General features: G+C 35.9%; 1 protein-coding gene across 13 annotated transcripts in view; it reads left to right on the top strand.

The window, feature by feature from the left end:
• The window catches only part of gish (casein kinase I gish), a 243,154-nt gene that overhangs the window by 149,593 nt on the left and 74,945 nt on the right, over window positions 1-18,616 (top strand). The gene's annotated exons all lie outside the window — the stretch shown is intronic.

The following is an 18,616-nucleotide window of genomic DNA, read 5'->3' as shown; positions in this document are numbered from 1 at the left end:
ATAAAATAAGATTTAGGTAATTAGATTTTGTTAGTAGCCTAGGTTGTACGAGGTATAAGGGCTGTCGCCGACCATATCTACAACTTCTTTATTATTGTCTGGTAATACATATTAGCATATTTATTTACCATCTGCTGCAGTTAAGTGAATGAATACATATGTTCTGGTGAGACCCCATGTTGGGCTATACGTAACATACAAAATACAAGTTGTTAATTTATCTTTCTTTAACAGAACTTGGCCAACCTTTACTAATAAACGGGGTTCTTTGCTTGCGATATTTCTTCTTTCATTTTTTATGGAAGTAAATATTCTTTTTTCTGTTTTACTCTACTAGTTTCTCATATTTCATTTACCATCATCACATTTAAAGGTTCTCAGTGGGAAATTGTTTTGTTTTTATTGGAAGGGTTCTATAAAAGTTAAGCCTTGTCTAACAGCTGCTTAATATTAGGGCAGAAAGGCGCCACGGTAGCCGAGCGGTTAGAGGAGAGACCTGCAAAGCTAGTATGCATTGTGGTACTGGGTTCGATTCTCGGTCTAGTGGCCTTGGTTTTTATTTAATGGTTAATAAAAGAAATTTACAGTAAAGTATGTTTGCTAGACGCCTCCTTCCACGACACCTAATTGGTAGTTGGACGTTAAGCCCCGCCTGAAAAAGTAGGCGATTACTTTACTTTACTTATTAGGGCACAATTAAGGCTTCATAGAACTGGAAAAAGTAGGATTTTGCGGAGTATCTGTTTTAGCTTTTCTTTGTTTTTCCCTTTAAAAAAATGGTTCCAAGATTTCCATTTAACATGAGAGGAACGCTAACTGCTCAATTAATACAGCAGTTCAGGTTCCAAACTGTGGAAGGGAGCCACTTAGTCGCCCGCCAACCACCGAGGGCGAGCGCAGCTAGCATTGGAATTATACTCGTTGTGCCCCACGGAAAATGTTATAAAAATCAGGATATAAAATAAAATCCAGGATTATATTTATTTTTAATTTAGTAATTTTTATTAAAAATATTCACCTTTTGAGTCAATACATCATTGCATCCTCTGGTAGAATGTTTTAAAGCTCTCTGCAAACACATTTCTTGGTAGCTGTCCAAAATGGTTGTCGAAGCGTTCTTGATATCCAAAAATTGAGTCGAAACTCCTTCCTTTCATCGCCAATTTTAACTTTGGAAATAGCCAAAAGTAGCACGGTGCTAAATCATGCAAATTTAGGGATGAGTGGGTAATCGAACACCAGTATACTTTCGGTTTTCGGCTTTGTAAATCACTTAAAATCTTACTCTTATGAGCCCGGTGCATTGTCGTGCAGTAGTGTTGCTCCCGATATTCGGGACGTACTAGCCCATGAATTCTGGCCCATAAACTGTGCAAATCTGTAGTTACAGTTTGGCCAAGTGTTATAAATTTGCATAGTATCGTCCAAAAAGCAGTTTTACCTGTGACTCACTGTGTATAGTTTTTTTTTGTTTTCTTTTTTTTGGCATTGGCTTCCGCCATACATTCAGCACCGTCTAGGTGCTTATCACTAGGATATCACTCACTCTCCATTCTTACTTATAAATACATTCGCTTCACACATTCATCATTCTACTGTATACAACTATTTACATAAACCTTACAACTTATAGATAGATCAGTACTCTATATTCCTGCCATCCTTATAGCTTAATCAAAATTAAAATCACGTAATCCTTTTCTAAGCATTTTGTTCCATTCATTCTAATTCGGCTATAGCTTCTAAATACATTCATATTTCATTGCTAGCTCTGCTATCGACTTAAGCACATAACTGTTGGTGGAGAATATAATGTCTTCGTAGCGAAATGGTGCATCTAAATATGTTCTATGCCGTCTTACACCTCCCGTTTTGCACAGCAGGCATATGGTCATATAGCTAAGATATCGCCATTTTCATCGGTTTTTTTTTTCACAGCGTTTGGTTAGTGTTAATCCTGACAGCATCCTGTATGCAATTGTATAGGCTACAGGTTCTTAACCTGCGGTCCACGAACCTACCGCTTGAAGGTCCGTCCGTATTCTATTTCAATGGATCCCCTTGATGGTACTTCAGAAAAGGTGGGATTTAAAAACATGCAGTGTATTGAAATAAATATAAGGTGATAAATATAATTAATTTTTTTTTATGTACTATATGTATTTCGAGGTCGTTTGCAAAGAGTGAGCCAAAAAGTAGTTAATTTTCACATTTATTTAAAATTTACCTAATGCTCAATAAAACGTTTTCTAGTGGAGTAGTAAATGCATCTATAGATGTGGATCTTTTTCGCAGTAAAAGCTCGAAATCGATAAAGCAGGTTTATCAATTCGGTAAACTAATTTTAGTGTATGCATTATGTGTTTAATAAGTGATTATTCTGAGAAGAGGGTGCGTGACGTGGCCCTTTACCTTACTAACATGGAGTTCGTGAAGGGGAGGAAAAGAAGGTTAAAGCCCTCGGGTCTAGGCGATTGCTATAACTCGCAAATTGTGTAAAATAGCTCTGCATAGTGTTTGTAAGATTAAACTGTTTAAAATAGGCAAGGGAGGCGCGACAGTTTATTGTGAACAAATAGTGGGTGTCGATGTTTCAAAAATTTTGGAAACCACTGCACCAGAAATAGCGACACTTCTAAGTGAAACGTTGCCCATAAAGGTTAATTTTCGCAGCTTCTGTGAAGTCAAATTGTGTTATAATTTGAAATTTTCGTTTTTCAAACTGTATAAGAAGACATCTTGCTCTACCGTGTTTTCTACTCCATCAAATTCTAAGCTCTAGTATTCCCCACCAGTAGTACTTATTTTCCATTTCGTTTGATAATTGCAGAGAGAGATTGTGCGATTCTCTCACACTAAAAACTATATACGAGGTCTGTAAGTAAATTAAGTAATGAGACTGATTTTTTTAAATGTTTTTATTCAAAAAGAATTACAATTCTATATTGTCACCTTCAAAATAACTTCCTTCTGAAGCCACACAGCGCTGGAGACGTTTCTTCCACTCCATATAGCAGTGCTCGAACTCCGATACTAGAACATCCTTCAGCTGGTGGGTTACAGCCGTTTGAATGATTTCGACTGTCCCAAAATGAGTTCCCCCTTGAGGTGATTTTTCAACTTCGGGAAGAGAAAAAAGTCACAAGGACTCAAGTCAGGCGAATAAGGAGGCTGAGGAGCCACAGGAATGTTTTTACTGGCCAAAAACTCTGGTTTATTGAAATTGCTGTGTGACATGGAGCATTATCGTGATGCAGCACCCACTTGTTCTTGATGTTTGGTCAAACACGAATGACCCTTTTTCGAAGTTTTTCAAGAACCTCTCGGTAAAAGTGTTGATTGACTGGTAGAAACTCTTTGTGGACGATTCCGTGGATGTTGAAAAAAAAAAAATCAGCATGCATTTGATCTTCGACTTCGCCATCCTGGCAATTTCAATAAACGAGTTTTTCGCCTGACTTGAGTCCTTGTGACTTTTTTCTCTTCCCGAAGTTGAAAAATCACCTCAAGGGAACTCATTTTGGGACAGTGGAAAACATTCAAACGGCTGTAACCGACCAGCTGAAGGCTATTCCAGTATCGGAGATCGAGCACTGCTAAGAGGAGTGGAAGAAACGTCTCCAGCGCTGTGTGGCTTCAGAAGGAAGTTATTTTGAAGGTGACAATATAGAATTGTAATTCTTTTTTAATAAAATAATCAGTCTAATTACTTAATTTACAGACCTCGTAGAATATTGCAATTCAGTATCAACATAATGAAAGTTTAAATGTTTGTGTGGGTATTTTATGTATGATCGTGGTTAGAGAGAACAGTGAGCGAGCGAGCGAACGAGCATTTAAGCTGGTAACATGAAATCCTGAATATTAGGTTAAAATGCTACCAAAATATTATTAGCTTGATAATTTTTTCATCTTTGGCCATCCTCCAAATAATTTATCTTCAATGTTAGGGCCGAAAAAAAAAGGTTAGAATTAAGCAGAAAAGTTACAATGCTTGTAAATTATTTGTTCTAGTTTTTTTAACTTTAAGGTTTTAGTTAGTTTTTTAAAAAAGTTTGCTTATTTTTTTATGTATATATTACTGGAATTTCTAACTTAGTACTTTCATTTGTAACTTAAAAAATTTCACTGTAACTTATACTAATGTAACTAACGTAAATTAGTACGTGAATCTGTAATTTTTATTTCATTGACCTACTAAAATCTTACAGTTAGATTATTATTTTCAATGTAGGTAACTTATACCTTTTGAGGTATTTGTTTGATATTAAGTGATCTTAAAAATAAATAAAACAAACGACATTTTTGTTGCTGTCTAATCAAGTCCATTATACTCGTATATTGTATTAAATCAATGATACTGCGTATTCATAATAGTTATTAAATTTTTAATTACTCCATTAAGGAAATAAGTTTTATTTACTTATTGACCTAGTTTTTATCTGATACTTTTGGATTAATTATTATTTTATTACATAAGATATTGAAATCGATAGACATGACTGATTTTTACTACAGCTGCGCACATTAAAATGGTGTTTTCTTAATGTTTCACGAACCTACCGCAGATGCATTTATAGAAAGTTTTGTTCTAGGATTGATTCATGATGGAAGCGATATGATGTACGATTTATAGAGTAGCGTAGAGTATTTGTAGAGTACAGTTACTTTGGTACATCAGGAAATCAGGAAACCCACCTCATTTTTCTCGCATACAAAGAATTATGCTAAGAAAACTGCTTTTTCCAGAACGATCCGTAGAGAAAGAAAAATCTGAGAAGCCCAAAATGGAAAATTTTCCACCTGAGTACCTCCAGTGATAAGTTGTAAACATCTGTATATATATATATATATAAAAAATGGTGCCTCGTGGACTGTAACGAGAGTAATGGCTACAACGATCACACTTCCAATTTAACCGCAGTGTTTGTCTCGCCAATTGCTATTTTGTCACTAAAAGGAATTCCAAGTGTTCTCGCTGTCGTTTAGTTACCATGGAATAGGCCGTAGTATCTAATCGTATATTATAAAAATAACCAAATTGAGAAAAACTTGGCCATAAAATACAAAAAAAAAAAAAAAATCACAAACTAAAAATCTATTCGGAATATGATTGACGACAGTCTGCAATTGTGATTATTTGCAAACCCGGCAATTTAGCAACATTAATTGTATTTGTTGCTTATAAAGACTTGGTCTTACAGTAAGAGTTTGATTTATACATAGCTTAGTCTAAACATAAAAGAAGTACACAATTTTTTTTGGACACAAAATAAATAAAATATACATAGAAACAGAAGTTATAACAAATAGAACAGTACAATTTTACCAAAATAATCGATTACATCTTACTAGAAATCAAAATAATAATCAATAATTAGGGAAGGGATTAGCTATGAGGTTAGCATACTGGACTCCCACACGAAGGTCCCCGGTTCGAATCCAGCAGCTGACCCTTAGATTTTCTCTTCCTAGGAGCTTCTTACAGCTCACTGTCCGGTGATGGATAGTGTTGTCTGTAACGAGAGAACACTGTCCGGAAGCCGGCAGTACACTGGAAAAAACTCCGGGCGCTAATAACCTCAGCTGTTGATGCGCCAAAAAAAAAAAAATAATCAATAATTTAAGTACATCAATATTTGATTAAGAATTTTCTTAATTTTAAACAATCAATCATATTAAAACTGTCCGGTAGGACAGTTGTACAAGGGTTGATCGTCAAAAACTGCACGAAAAAGCGTAACGTTGAAAAACACCCAACTTTGATTTTTTTTTTCTCTTTTTCTATAAAAGATAAAATTCCCAAATTTTCTTTAAAATATAGGACAAATCCTCCTTTATAACTGTAATTTTTTTTTTTTTTTTGCAAAATCTAGATTTAGTAGATTACTATAATATAAATATTGTTCAATTTAGTTTCATTAATCACTATCAAAGATTCCATTTTGTTTTGTGCGAGATTTGTAGCGATATATTTGTGTCTGAATGAGGTAAAAACAGGGCAAGTACTCAAGAAGAGCTGTTAATTATCAACTTCGCTAGATTTACAGAGTTCACGAGGTTTAAGTCCTGGGAATTCATACTTTATTCCAGTTAGATTAGCGATATTAGCCTTGAACTTCTTTATTTTGAGAAGGAAACTCAAAATATGGCTCAGGGAAACCTCAGGGCGCCAATATTTCTGTAACAATTATTAAATGAAGAGTTAGCAACATTAATTGTAAATCACTGTTGGTAAAGAAAAATAGAAAATAAAGCGTATGAGATTACATAAACATACGTGAAGCGAAATTGCTTAAAAGATTTGAATATCGATCCAGGATATCGATGAAATCAATTTCAAAACAAGTCTTTCTCTATTAACCCTTTTAGCGTTGCGTAGAAATTCGAGGAAAGCGAAGCTGGAGGCACACAGTTTACGCATGAGCAGGTTATAGAGTTGAGACAGTTTGGAATTAAATTTACTGTAACGCGGAATTGGAGTAAAAGAAAACAACAAATTGAATTTTCAGGTCAGTGAGAACAGTCTGTTAAAATGGAAAGGTGCCTAAGTCTCTTCAAGTTGTAGGGATTGGATGCTGTTGAGATAAGCGAGCTTAGCTGTACCGTACAGTTCAAGTCCGAGTGCACAGCTAGGAGTTAAAAAGGCCTGTACGGAGTTGATTAGATTTTAGAACCTCAATTTTAATCATTTTTCTGGATAATTAATTCCTGGATAAGTTGTAATAGACATCCAACTGAAGCTCTGGTCTACATAATGTTTATTATGTTACAGAACTGCCCAATATTAGGAATAAGTTGGTTTCTAAAGATATATAACAAAGTTCAGATTTATTATAGTTCCGAAAATATTGCCAAAAACCATTTTACCCAATGTGAAAAACTGATTGCAAATAAAGTACATTTTTTCTACAGTAATTAATGAATGTACTTTATTTTTTAATTGAAATAAATAACTAGATAATCAGGTACTTGAAGCTCATTGGTTTATTACCGTCTGCTTGGAGTGCTGTAACATGAAACTTAGAAAGAGTAATCAAATAGAATTTTATTATTAATTAAAAATTGAAATTGGAAACCAAAAAACATCCTGTAATTTACAGCTTAGAAAATTAAACTGAGCAGCTAAACTATGTAGTTACTTCTACGAGTAATTAGGTAGCATATCATTTCTGTTTGTGATAAAGCATCTTTGCTGAAATAAAAGAGCCTTAAAAATCTCTTAAAATAGCGCATCTTTCGAGAAAATAGAAAACGTTTTCTGTTTGTCCTGAATTATAATAGTGAATTAGTGTACACTTAGTCTTTGTAAGATTTGTAATTCAGAACTAGCGATTCGTCTTCTGTTTTAGTTTAATTAACCTATCTCAGAGGCAGTTTAAATTACTAATCAAGTGATAGATCAGCTTCTAAAGGCAGCAGTCTGTTGTATATGTTTCAGGCTTGCTTTGTAAACTACCTTATTGTAATGATTGGCTAGGTTCGTTCTCAGTCCTGCCAATGCAGATTTCCAGGTGTCCACTGTTTCATGATTTAAGATGTAAGTTGCAGCCCTGTTTTATGTGTCTAGGAATCACAAAATTTTTCTCTTTAAAACTTCCAATATCATTTCTTCTAAACTTGAAGTTATACTTACTCACACTGGAGGTGTGGCTATTAAATAACGAGACTGATGCTGCTATAGAAGTACTATGCATGCGCCAAATCCTAACGACCGAAGCTGTGCAGCGTAAAGCCTTCTCTTTCGATTGCAGCGTCTCACGTGTTTGTAGAGAAATCTGACTGACCGGAACCGTCGTTTGTGTAAGAGGTGTTAGTTTCGTTTTGTCGAAAACATGATACTACACATGTATTAGAGCAACGAATTGTCGTGAAATTTCACATGAAGCTGGGTAAAACCGCTACTGAAACTCATCTTTTATTAAAAGAAGTATATGGTGATGAATGTTTATCATGTGCGCAAGTTTTTGAGTGGTTCAAGCGTTTCCAAGAGGCGGAGAAGACGTCGGAGATGATGACCGCCCGGGTCGTCCTTCCACGTCCAAAACGGATGAAAATACCGATTATAATTAATCAACATTAACTACAGTGAGGTGTTTGCTCAACTCCGTGAAAGAATAAGGAAAAAACAACCCGATTTGTGGAAGAACAAGTCATGGGTTTTCCATCAAGACAACGCGCCGGCCCACACTGCATTGTCTGTCAAGAAGTTTCTAGCCAAGTACAACATCCCAGTTTTAGGTCATCCGCCTTATTCGCCTGACCTGGCCCCATGTGACTTTTATCTGTTCCCCAAAGGCAAATCTGCTTTTCTGGATTTCAGTCCGTTGAAGCTGTGAAAGAAAAAGCGGCACGCGTCATGCAGGAGCTGACAGAAAAAGACTTCCAGCACTGTTTCGAACAATGGTAAATTTGCATGGAGCGTTGTAGGGATAGGGGAGGGGTGTATATTGAAGGTGATAATAACTAAATATGTTTAAATTTAAAATAAAATGTTTTATAGCGATAGTCTCATTATTTAATAGCCACACCTCGTACGTAGTCACGTCAAAGTTTAAGAGATGAGCAACTTGAGTAAATTGCTTCTTTTTTTTAAGGCAAGCTTTAACATTTTACCAAATTAAGTTTCATGCTCAGGGAGCTGAAGTTCTTACTTCACTGTTAACATTTTTCTAACTTATAGTAACTTGAGCGCCACGGTAGCCGAGTGGTTATAGGCTAGATCTACAAAGCTAAGATGTTGGTTTAGTGGGTTCGGTACCCCGGTCTTAGGCCTTGGATTTCATTTAATGGTTAATAAAAGAAATTTACAGCAAAATATGTTTGCTAGTCGCCTTCGTCCAGGACACCTAACTTAACATGGTAGATTGCCCAAGTATGCCTGAAAAAAATAGGCATTACTTTTTGCTTTACAAATAAAGAACAAACAGGACTCGAACCAACGATCCGCCACTTACAAATTCGCGTTCACAACCACTATATCAATAACTCCGGCCTCTGTAATTCAGATGGTTTAATAATATGTTTAAAATGATAAACTAGTGTAATGTGTAGTTATTAAAGCCAACCACCTAAATCATCTTTACACCACCCGCGTTGCCCAGCATCCTTTGTTTCATTAATTATGCAAACATTGTTCGGTAGAAGAAACAGCTTGGCTCATATCTCTGCTTACTCTATATGAACTATCTTTACTACCGCTGCCATCTGTATACATACTTCCCTTTTTTGTTTTTGCTTTATACCTTCCGGAAAGTGTACATACATTCGAGTTGTATAACCACTACTTTATTAACCTCTCCGAAGTGTTTTGTTCTGCTAAAGAAAAAGTTGTCGATTATACATGGGAATTTATTTTAATGTTTCACAAGGCCACCCTCAGTAAGTGTGCAAGATTATTGTAGGTAATACCCTCTGGGTAGCGTTCCTGCAGACATTTTGGCCACCTATCGTAGATTTTCGCAGCTTGTGTGAAGTAAAGGTGTTGAAATTTGGAATTTTCGTTTTTTAAATTGTATAAGAGGACATCTTGCTCTACCGTGTTGTCTACTCCATCAAATTCTAAGCTCTAGTATTCCCCATCAGGGGTAGTTATTTCGCTAGGGTCTTTACCCATTTTCCATTACGTTTGATAATTGCAGTGAGAGATTGTGCGATTCTCTCACATTAAAAAACTAAACAGAGTATTGCAATTCAAACAATCATAATCATAATGAAAGTTTGTGTTTACGAGGTGTGGCTATTAAATAACGAGACTGTTGCTGCTACAGAAGAACTATGCAGGCGCCAAATCCTAACGACCGACAGCTGTGCAGCGTAAAGCCTTCTCTTTCCATTGCAACGTCTCACGTGTTTGTAGAGCAACGAATCTGTCTGACCGGAACCGTCGTTTGTACTATAAGAGGTGTTAGTTTCGTTTTGCCGAAAAATGATACTACACATGTAGTAGAGCAACGAATTGTTGTGAAATTTCACATGAAACTTGGTAAAACCGCTACTGAAACTTATCTTTTATTAAAAGAAGTTTATGGCGATGAATGTCAATCACTTGCGCGAGTTTTTAAGTAGTTCAAGAGTTTCCAAGATGGCCGAGAAGACGTCGGAGGTGATGACCGCCTGGGTCACGACCAAAACGGATGAAAATATCGATTATAATTAATCAACATTACTACTGTGAGGTGCTTGCTCAACTTCGTGAAAGGTTTAGGAAAAAACGACCCGATTTGTGGAAGAACAAGTCATGGGTTCTCCATCAAGACCAGGCGCAGGCCCACACTGCATTGTCTGTCAAGACGTTTCTAGCCAAGTACAACATCCCAGTTTTAGGCCATCCGCCTTATTCGCCTGACCTGACCTCATGTGACTTTTATCTGTCACGCTTCGTGCAGAAGCTCACAGAAAAAGACTTTCAGCACTGTGCGCAAGGTTTTGAGTGGTTCAAGCGTTTCTTAGATGGCCTAGAAGACGACGGAGATGATGACCGCCTGGGACGCCCTTCCACGTCCAAAACGGATGAAAATATCGATTATAATTAATCCACAATACTACCGTGAGGTGCTTGCTCGACTCCGTGAAAGAGTAAGGAAAAAACGACCCGATTTGTGGAAGAACAAGTCACGGGTTCTCCATCAAGACAACGCGCCGGGTCACACTGCATTGTCTGTCAAGACGTTTGCTAGCCAAGTACAACATCCCAGTTTTAGGTCATCCGCCTTATTCGCCTGACCTAGCCCCATGTGACTTTTATCTGTTCCCCAAAGTCAAATCTGCATTAAAATAAACACGATTTCAGTACGTTGAAGCTGTGAAAGAAAAAACCGGCACGCGTCATGCAGGAGCTCACAGAAAAAGACTTCCAGCACGGTTTCGAACAATGGTAAATTCGCATGGAGCGTTGTAGAGATAGAGGAGGGGTGTATATTGAAGGTGATAATAACTAAATATGTATAAACTTAAAATAAAATGTTTTAAAGCAATAGTCTCGTTATTTAATAAGCACATTTCGTATTTTTATGTATGATCGTGGAGACAGCGAGCAAGCGAAGGAGCGAGCATTTAAGCTGGTAATACTGTCTTCTTTTTAGAACAAATTGTAAATTTCAATAAAAATTAACTTAACTTCGGCGATAGAAAGTGCCGTGACAATTCATACCAGACTTTTACCGTTATTTAAGTTATTCTTGGTTGACTATTGCAAATTTCTATTTTTATATTTTTATTGCCTGCAATGTTTTATGTGGCTCCCTCTCTGTACTTTGATGTATAAACAGATTTATCTACAAATCCATGCATTAAGGAGTATAATAATAAGCCCCCTTTCATTTGAATTAAAACTGTACCCAACGCTGTTTGGTTTGACAATTATCATATTGGTATTTTTAAAAATTGTGATGTGATAGTGATGACGTCATGTTTATTTGGGTGTGTGTTCGTGTTTTTTTTTGTTTTTTTTTGAAACGAGTAAAATAGGGGCATTAATCAGATTCCATCCACTTGTAAATTCAATGTAACTCGCTGTCAAAGATAAATGATAACCAGTGCGATCTGCTGGAATAATTTGTATCCATTTCATTTAGAGCTTTCCTATATTACTCCATTTTTTTCATCTGTTTTAATTATAAATGTTTAAAAAGGTTTTTATTTCATCAGTCATATTAATTTTTCTCTTTAAAACTTTTTAATTCTATAGAAATTTACAACTACAACAATTGTTGCAACAAGCAAATGTGTTATTTGATAAAACTATATCAGGGTATACTTTTTGGAGAAGGCACTCAGTAGTGTCACTCCATTATCGTAGGCATACGTTGGTCTGCTCTTATGATGAGAGTAGATCGCTGTGGTCATCTTCTCTTCAATCTTCTTGGTGGATTACCTAGTATTGTAGAAGAAGATAGGTGTTCTATTAGAAGGTTAGGATGAGCTGCTGTAGAGGAATGAAAAGAAAACGAGTTTTAGCAAGATCTTTAACGAAAGGGAATTTGAAGTCATTGAGGATGGTGAGATTAGATACATAGAAAGGAGCTCACTATACTACACTGTACTATATTAAAGTCACTATTTGAAAGTTAAGAAGTTTCCGTAGTATTTTTGACTGTAATGTCTGGATGCTTAGAGAGAACGTTTTGTCGATCCCCATACTAATTTAGTTAATTTTAAATATTTAAATTTTGTAAAGGCAGTTTGTTATAGGTTTCCATTTATTTTTTCCAGAAATAGGGAAAACATATCGATATTCCTGCTTAGTAGAGGCATTCTTTAAGGTATGACTGGTTCAGCTAATGACTTGACTTGATTAGTGAACCAATGCGTATACAGGAATCGAACCCAGTGCCATACAGCAATCGAGTCTTTCTTTTCCAGTCTCTTCCGGAAAATTAAGGTCATTTTTTTATCAGTTAAGAGCGTCAATGCTGCCAATCGTTATCGCTTAAACCTTATCTAGTTATAACCCTCTCTAAACCTCCTATCCCTTTACCTGCTGTTTTGGGGTAACATTCTTTTTTAGTTCCTATGGCACTCAATTGTGACCTTTTCAAGGCTATTTCCTGGGTCTCTCAACTTAAGAGTGAGAATTACTGGAATTAAGGTCATTGAGGGACCTCACTTTCCTTACTTCTTCCCTAAGATTCCTTAATTTTAGTATCCAATCTACTTTACTTAAAAAATCTTCAGAAATCCGTGCCTGTGTCCTTATCATTTGCCTTCTTCTATGGTCCAGATCAGAGGTCGCAAAAGTTAAGAAGCAATGCTGTAGTTACTTTACTTATTATTTTTATTTATTTATAATTACTTATTATTTAATAAATATTAAGGTATTTAAATTCAACATTAAGATATTTTTCATAAAACTATTGTTACACAATGTAAAATTACTTTAATAAATATTTAAAATCGTAAAATAAATGTACAAACATAGTACCTAATAGATAGTTTTATTTTAATTAACTGAAAATTACTTTTATGGGAGGTCGATGGAGATTTCGAAAAATTATATAGGGGTCCATGAACAAAAACGTCTGGCGACCCCTGGACTAGGTCTTCGCACTACAGAGGAGATACTATTGGCATTTGAATAATAAACTTTATTTTTATTTAGTTTCTTCAGAGAGCTGAATTCCACAGCCTAGCCATTAATTTAAGAGCTGACTAATAACTTACTGGGTCAGTGTGTATTGGTTTAATCTCCTAAGATACAAATCTAATTCTATATACGTATACATAATGTTTTTAATAATACACATCCTAAAAGTTTTCTAAAATTTCCATTTTCTAAACAACACCGCTTATTGACAAAAAGAACTTATAAATAATTTACTGCTTATCTTGTACGACGTAATGTCTTAACACAATCCACTATGTTATGGACTATGTATAGGAGTGATTCTAAGTAAAACCAAGGTCCTTGTCTTTTACATGATGATATCCTGATGGAGGGAGATATTACAATGGAAATTATCAATTATTTATCTCACTATTTGTTTTTCTTGTTAATGTTTGTTTGTCTTTGTTATTGTTCGCATACAACGAAGTTAGCCAAGCGGTTGATACTGCTGTAGGTCTGTCAAGTTGCTAGCTCTTTCAAAATGGCTCTTATTATTTTTGTTCAGTTAATAGTAAATTAAAAATACAAAAAAATTGCGTACTTTATGAGTTCATTACATTTATTGATTAAAATTGTACATCTCCTCTGGACTGGTAATCTTTTTACCAGTTAAAAGATTTAAAAAATCCCTTTAAATAAATTGACGCTGTTCGCAACAAGTTACGAGTGAATCAATAGATAATATCAAATCAAATTTACATTTTGTGCACAATTTATAGTTGAATATCATGCCAATAATTAATAGCAAAACAATATATAACAGTATTTCGTACATTAAAAGGTATAACATTGGTTCTTCATGAACAGGTGGTTGTCTTTTTGACATTAATGAGGGGAAAACGCCCGCCATTTCACCAAAGGATGTATGGATTTTAAGTACAGAAAACTCACGAAATAGAGTTTAAAATTGTCATTTTATGTGCCTATCCAAAGGCGTTGAGGGATTTTCAAACCTGTTTTAAAGGAAAAGACTTACATTTAAAAAATATTATCTATTCGGCTCAGTAATATCCTTTTCATGATAATAATAAAACTGCGAGAGAAATTTTGGATGATAATATTATTATTATAAGAATGGATTAAATAAATCCAGTTTAAATATCTGTACAACATTCTTATCGCTGTCAAGGTTTCCAGTAAACAAAAGCATTACCTTCTACGTTTTCATTTTAATCTTTGTAGCATTAAATTGCGTAAACAAAATTTTAAATGAGTTTTAAAATGTATTTTTATTTAAAACAAAAAACAGATGTAGTCTGCCTCTGAGCAGATTTGTGATTGGGAAGAGAGAAGTCAAAAGATCTTTTCCAACTTAAGAAATAGGTAATTCAAGATGTTGGCTACAGAAGGGATCGCCGATCGATCTTTAAACTCCTTCACCAGTCCTAGGCTCATTTATGCACTCCCAGATCTGTGAAATAAGAGCTCCTGGTTAGAACAAGATAAAACGGGGAACCTTGAGGTTTTCTCTTCTAAAGAGCCAAAAACTAGCTGTACAAATTCAGATGAGATACCTTCCACTTTGGACATACTTTAGGTCACTTGTGGCATTAGTAGGAATCCTATCAAGCATTTACTTAACTCGAACATTTTTTTGGTAGCAAGGATAGAGTGTCTTGTAAATCAAGGATTGGGTGTACAGCAAGTCGCAGGATTGGTGAGTGAAATCCCAGGCCAGAAGCTGATGGACTACGAGGGACGTTTAAAAAGTCCGTGCAAAAATAAAAACTACTTAATTTTTTGGGGTAAACCTTTTTTATTTTTCAACATAGTCTCCTTTTAGGCTTATACACTTCGTCCAACGCTGCTCTAGTTTGTTGATCCCTTCCGAATAATAGGATTTGTCCAAGTCTGAAAAATAGCCATTCGTTTCTGCAATCACCTCCTCGTCTGAATAAAATCTTTTTCCCGCCAGCCATTTCTTCATATTGGGGAACAAATAGTAGTCCGAGGGAGCCAAGTCTGGAGAATAGGGGGGATATGAAACGAGTTGGAACCCTATTTCCATTAATTTTGCGACCACAACTGCTGAGGTGTGAGCTGGTGCGTTGTCGTGATGGAAAAGGACTTTTTTGTGGGCCAATCGTGGGCGTTTTTCTTGTAGCTCGGTTTTCAAACGGTCCAATAACGATGAATAATATGCACCTGTAATAGTTTTACCCTTTTCCAGATAGTCGTGGAGGATTATTCCTTGCGAATCCCAAAAGACAGTCGCCATAATCTTTCCGGCCGAAGGAACGGTCTTCGCCTTTTTTGGCGCAGATTCCCCCTTGGTAACCCATTGTTTAGATTGTTCTTTGGTCTCAGGAGTGTAGTGATGTATCCATGTTTCATCCATAGTGACGAAACGACGCTTAAAGTCCTGCGGATTCTTCTGGAACAGCTGCAAACCGTCCTTGCAACACTTCACACGATTTCGTTTTTGGTCAAGCGTGAGCAATCGCGGCACCCATCTTGCGGATAGCTATGTCATGTCCAAATGTTGATGCAAAATATTATGTACCCGTTCATTCGAGATGCCCACAGCACTAGCAATCTCACGCACCTTCACTCTTCTGTCATCCATCACCATATCATGGATTTTATCAATGATTTCTGGAGTAGTAACCTCAACAGGGCGTCCAGAACGTTCAGCGTCACTTGTGCCCATATGGCCACTCTGAAAATTTTGAAACCACTTATAAACTGTTCTAATCGAAGGTGCAGAGTCACCATAATGTTTATCAAGCTTCTCTTTAGTCTCCTGAGGCGTTTTGCCTTTCATAAAGTAGTGTTTAATCAACACACGAAATTCTTTTTCGTCCATTTTTTGAAAATCACTCGACTTCCTCGATTCAAACGAATGCCAAACACAAAGAAATAGACCGATCTGGCTGAAACTTGGTGTGTGTTCTTCCAAGAGATGCTACTAACTAAACATAACCTCGATACGCGCCAGTGGTGCTATCTCTCTGACTTTGCACGGACTTTTCAAGCGACCCTCGTAAGTAAGGCCATTCGGATGATCATATAGACCTGGTTAGCTGAATAATGATGAAACATATGCTTATTTCAGCTTGGTTGCCTGATTCTGAGTTCTGTCTCTTCCAGGACGTACCTTCATACTTTACCCTGGCAATATACCTCATCAGACTCTTAAGTACAATCACCCAGACAAGACTAGAAATGGTACTCTAACTGGTGCATCTAAAATAGATCTTTGGAATAGGCTTTCTAGCCGACTTTCTTGTAATCTAATCATCCTAAAGGGACAGTAATTATCTTTTAATTGAATGCCCTGAATAGCTAACAATTTATTGCAACAATTAAGTTGCAATTTTTACGATTGAAGATTTAGAATGAAAGCTTCATCTCGTACGTTTTTTTGTTTTTTTAGATATTTTGTTGATAAGAACCACCCAATAAATTCAAAAATGCAATAAACACAAAGTATGAAGTGAGATAAGAACAGTTTGACGAACTCGGCTGAACTCCATGCATAAACTAAACTAGAAAATTAAAAAACTATAACTTTCTGACAGATTCATGCCCAATATGGATGAATTAATCTCTGTTTTCTTGACTTTTCTTGAAGATAGAATATTAGAGGATGAATCAATTTTTCCTTTTGTCTTGAAGTTTCTAATTAAATCAACTATCTAATATCTAAATATAGCTTTTTTTTGCCAATCAACTACTTTATTTACAATCATATTTTTGAATTGTATAAATTTGTAGAATGTTTGTAGGATTGGTCAGAGTAGTTACCGCTGTTCAGAGAAAATGAAAGCGTTTTTTCAGATAATTTATACTAGATTCACGTTGTTACAGACAAAAAAATATAAATAAACAAACAAGATTTGAGTAAACAGAACAATTGTTTGTATGAATGAAAATGGTGGGTCTACAATTGTTTGGATAATACAATCGATATAAGGATTTATCTAATTTATTTAGATGTGACCTCGAGAGGTTGTATCCGCTTTTCTGGGCTAGCTTTCCATTTCATATTGATGTTGTGTATCGGCTTCAACGTTTTGTAGCCGTCTCTGGAATGGTACACCTTTTTTTCTATGAACTACTGAAAGAATCTGCTTCCGCAATAAGGCGTTCCCTCGGTATACATTTAATTATGTTAACTTTCAAATGTATTAGTATATTAATGTATTTAAATAATATCAGGGTAAAATTCGCCAAGGGAAAACCGACTAAAACGTCTTTTCATAAAACCTGTTTTATGTAAAAATGATCCATCTGGACTTAGGTAATAGGGAGATTTTTTTGTAAAATTACGTTTACAAGGTGTGGCTATTAAATAACGAGACTAATGCTGCTACAGAAAAACTATGTATGCGCCAAATCTTAACGACCGACAGCAGTGAAGTGTAAAACCTTTTCTTTCGATTACAGCGTCTCACGTGTTTGTAGAGAAATCTGTCTGACCGGAACCGTCGTTTTTGTAAGAGGTGTTAGTTTCGTTTTGCCGAAAACATCATACTACACATGTAGCAGAGCAACGAATTGTCGTGAAAATTCACATGAAACTGGGTAAAACCGCTACTGAAACTTATCTTTTATTAAAAGAAGTCTATGGCGATGAATGTTAATCACGTGCGCAAGTTTTTGAGTGGTTCAAGCCATTTCCAAGATGGCCGAGAATACGTGGGAGAGGATGACCACCCAGGTCGCCCTTCCACGCCCAAAACGGATGAAAATATCGATTATAATTAATCAACATTACTACCGTGAGGTACTTACTCAACTCCGTGAAAGAGTAAGGAAAAAACCAACCCAATTTGTGGAAGAACAAGTCATGGGTTCTCCATCAAGACAACGCACCGGCTCACACTGCATTGTCTGTCAAGACGTTTCTTAGCCAAGCACAACATCCCAGTTTTAAGCCATCCGCCTTATTCGCCTGACCTGGCCCTCCCTGTGACTTTTATCTGTTCCCCAAAGTCAAATCTGCATTAAAAGGGACACGATTTCAGTCCGTTAAAGCTGTGAAAGAAAAAGTGGCACGCGTCATGAAGGAGCTCACAGAAAAAGACTTCCAGCACTGTTTCGAACAATGGTAAATTCGCATGGAGCGTTGTAGGGATGGGTGAGGGGTGTTTATTGAAGGTGATAATAACTAAATATGTATAAATTTAAAATAAAATGTTTTATAGCAATAGTCTCGTTATTTAATAGCCACTCCTCGTACGTAGTCACGTCAAAGTTTTTTTTCTGGTTTAAGAATTTTTTGGTGTAGTACCTGACATTCAGGAAGAAGAATGGTACAAAATACTGACGTGGCAAGCTTTAGCCTCCAATCATCTCAACTCCTCCGTAATATCTTAAGTGGATTTACCCATGAAAAATGTTACAAATAAAAGTGAAATAACTCTTGTTTATGTAGTGAGTGTGACGTTTAAAGAAAAGTATGTGACGTTATTTCCGAAAAAATTCGTTCAGTAACATGCTTCTAACGTCCCAATTAATCTGTTTTGACCAAAAGCTTATTTTAAAAAGATTTAAGCGCATTTAAAC

Source organism: Rhodnius prolixus, unplaced genomic scaffold (genome assembly GCF_049639745.1).
Source record: "Rhodnius prolixus isolate KJV_2025 unplaced genomic scaffold, Rpr scaffold_10, whole genome shotgun sequence".
Lineage (NCBI taxonomy): Eukaryota > Metazoa > Arthropoda > Insecta > Hemiptera > Reduviidae > Rhodnius > Rhodnius prolixus.
The sequence above is the reverse complement of the archived record's forward strand: the minus strand, read 5'-3'. Positions and strand labels throughout refer to the sequence as shown.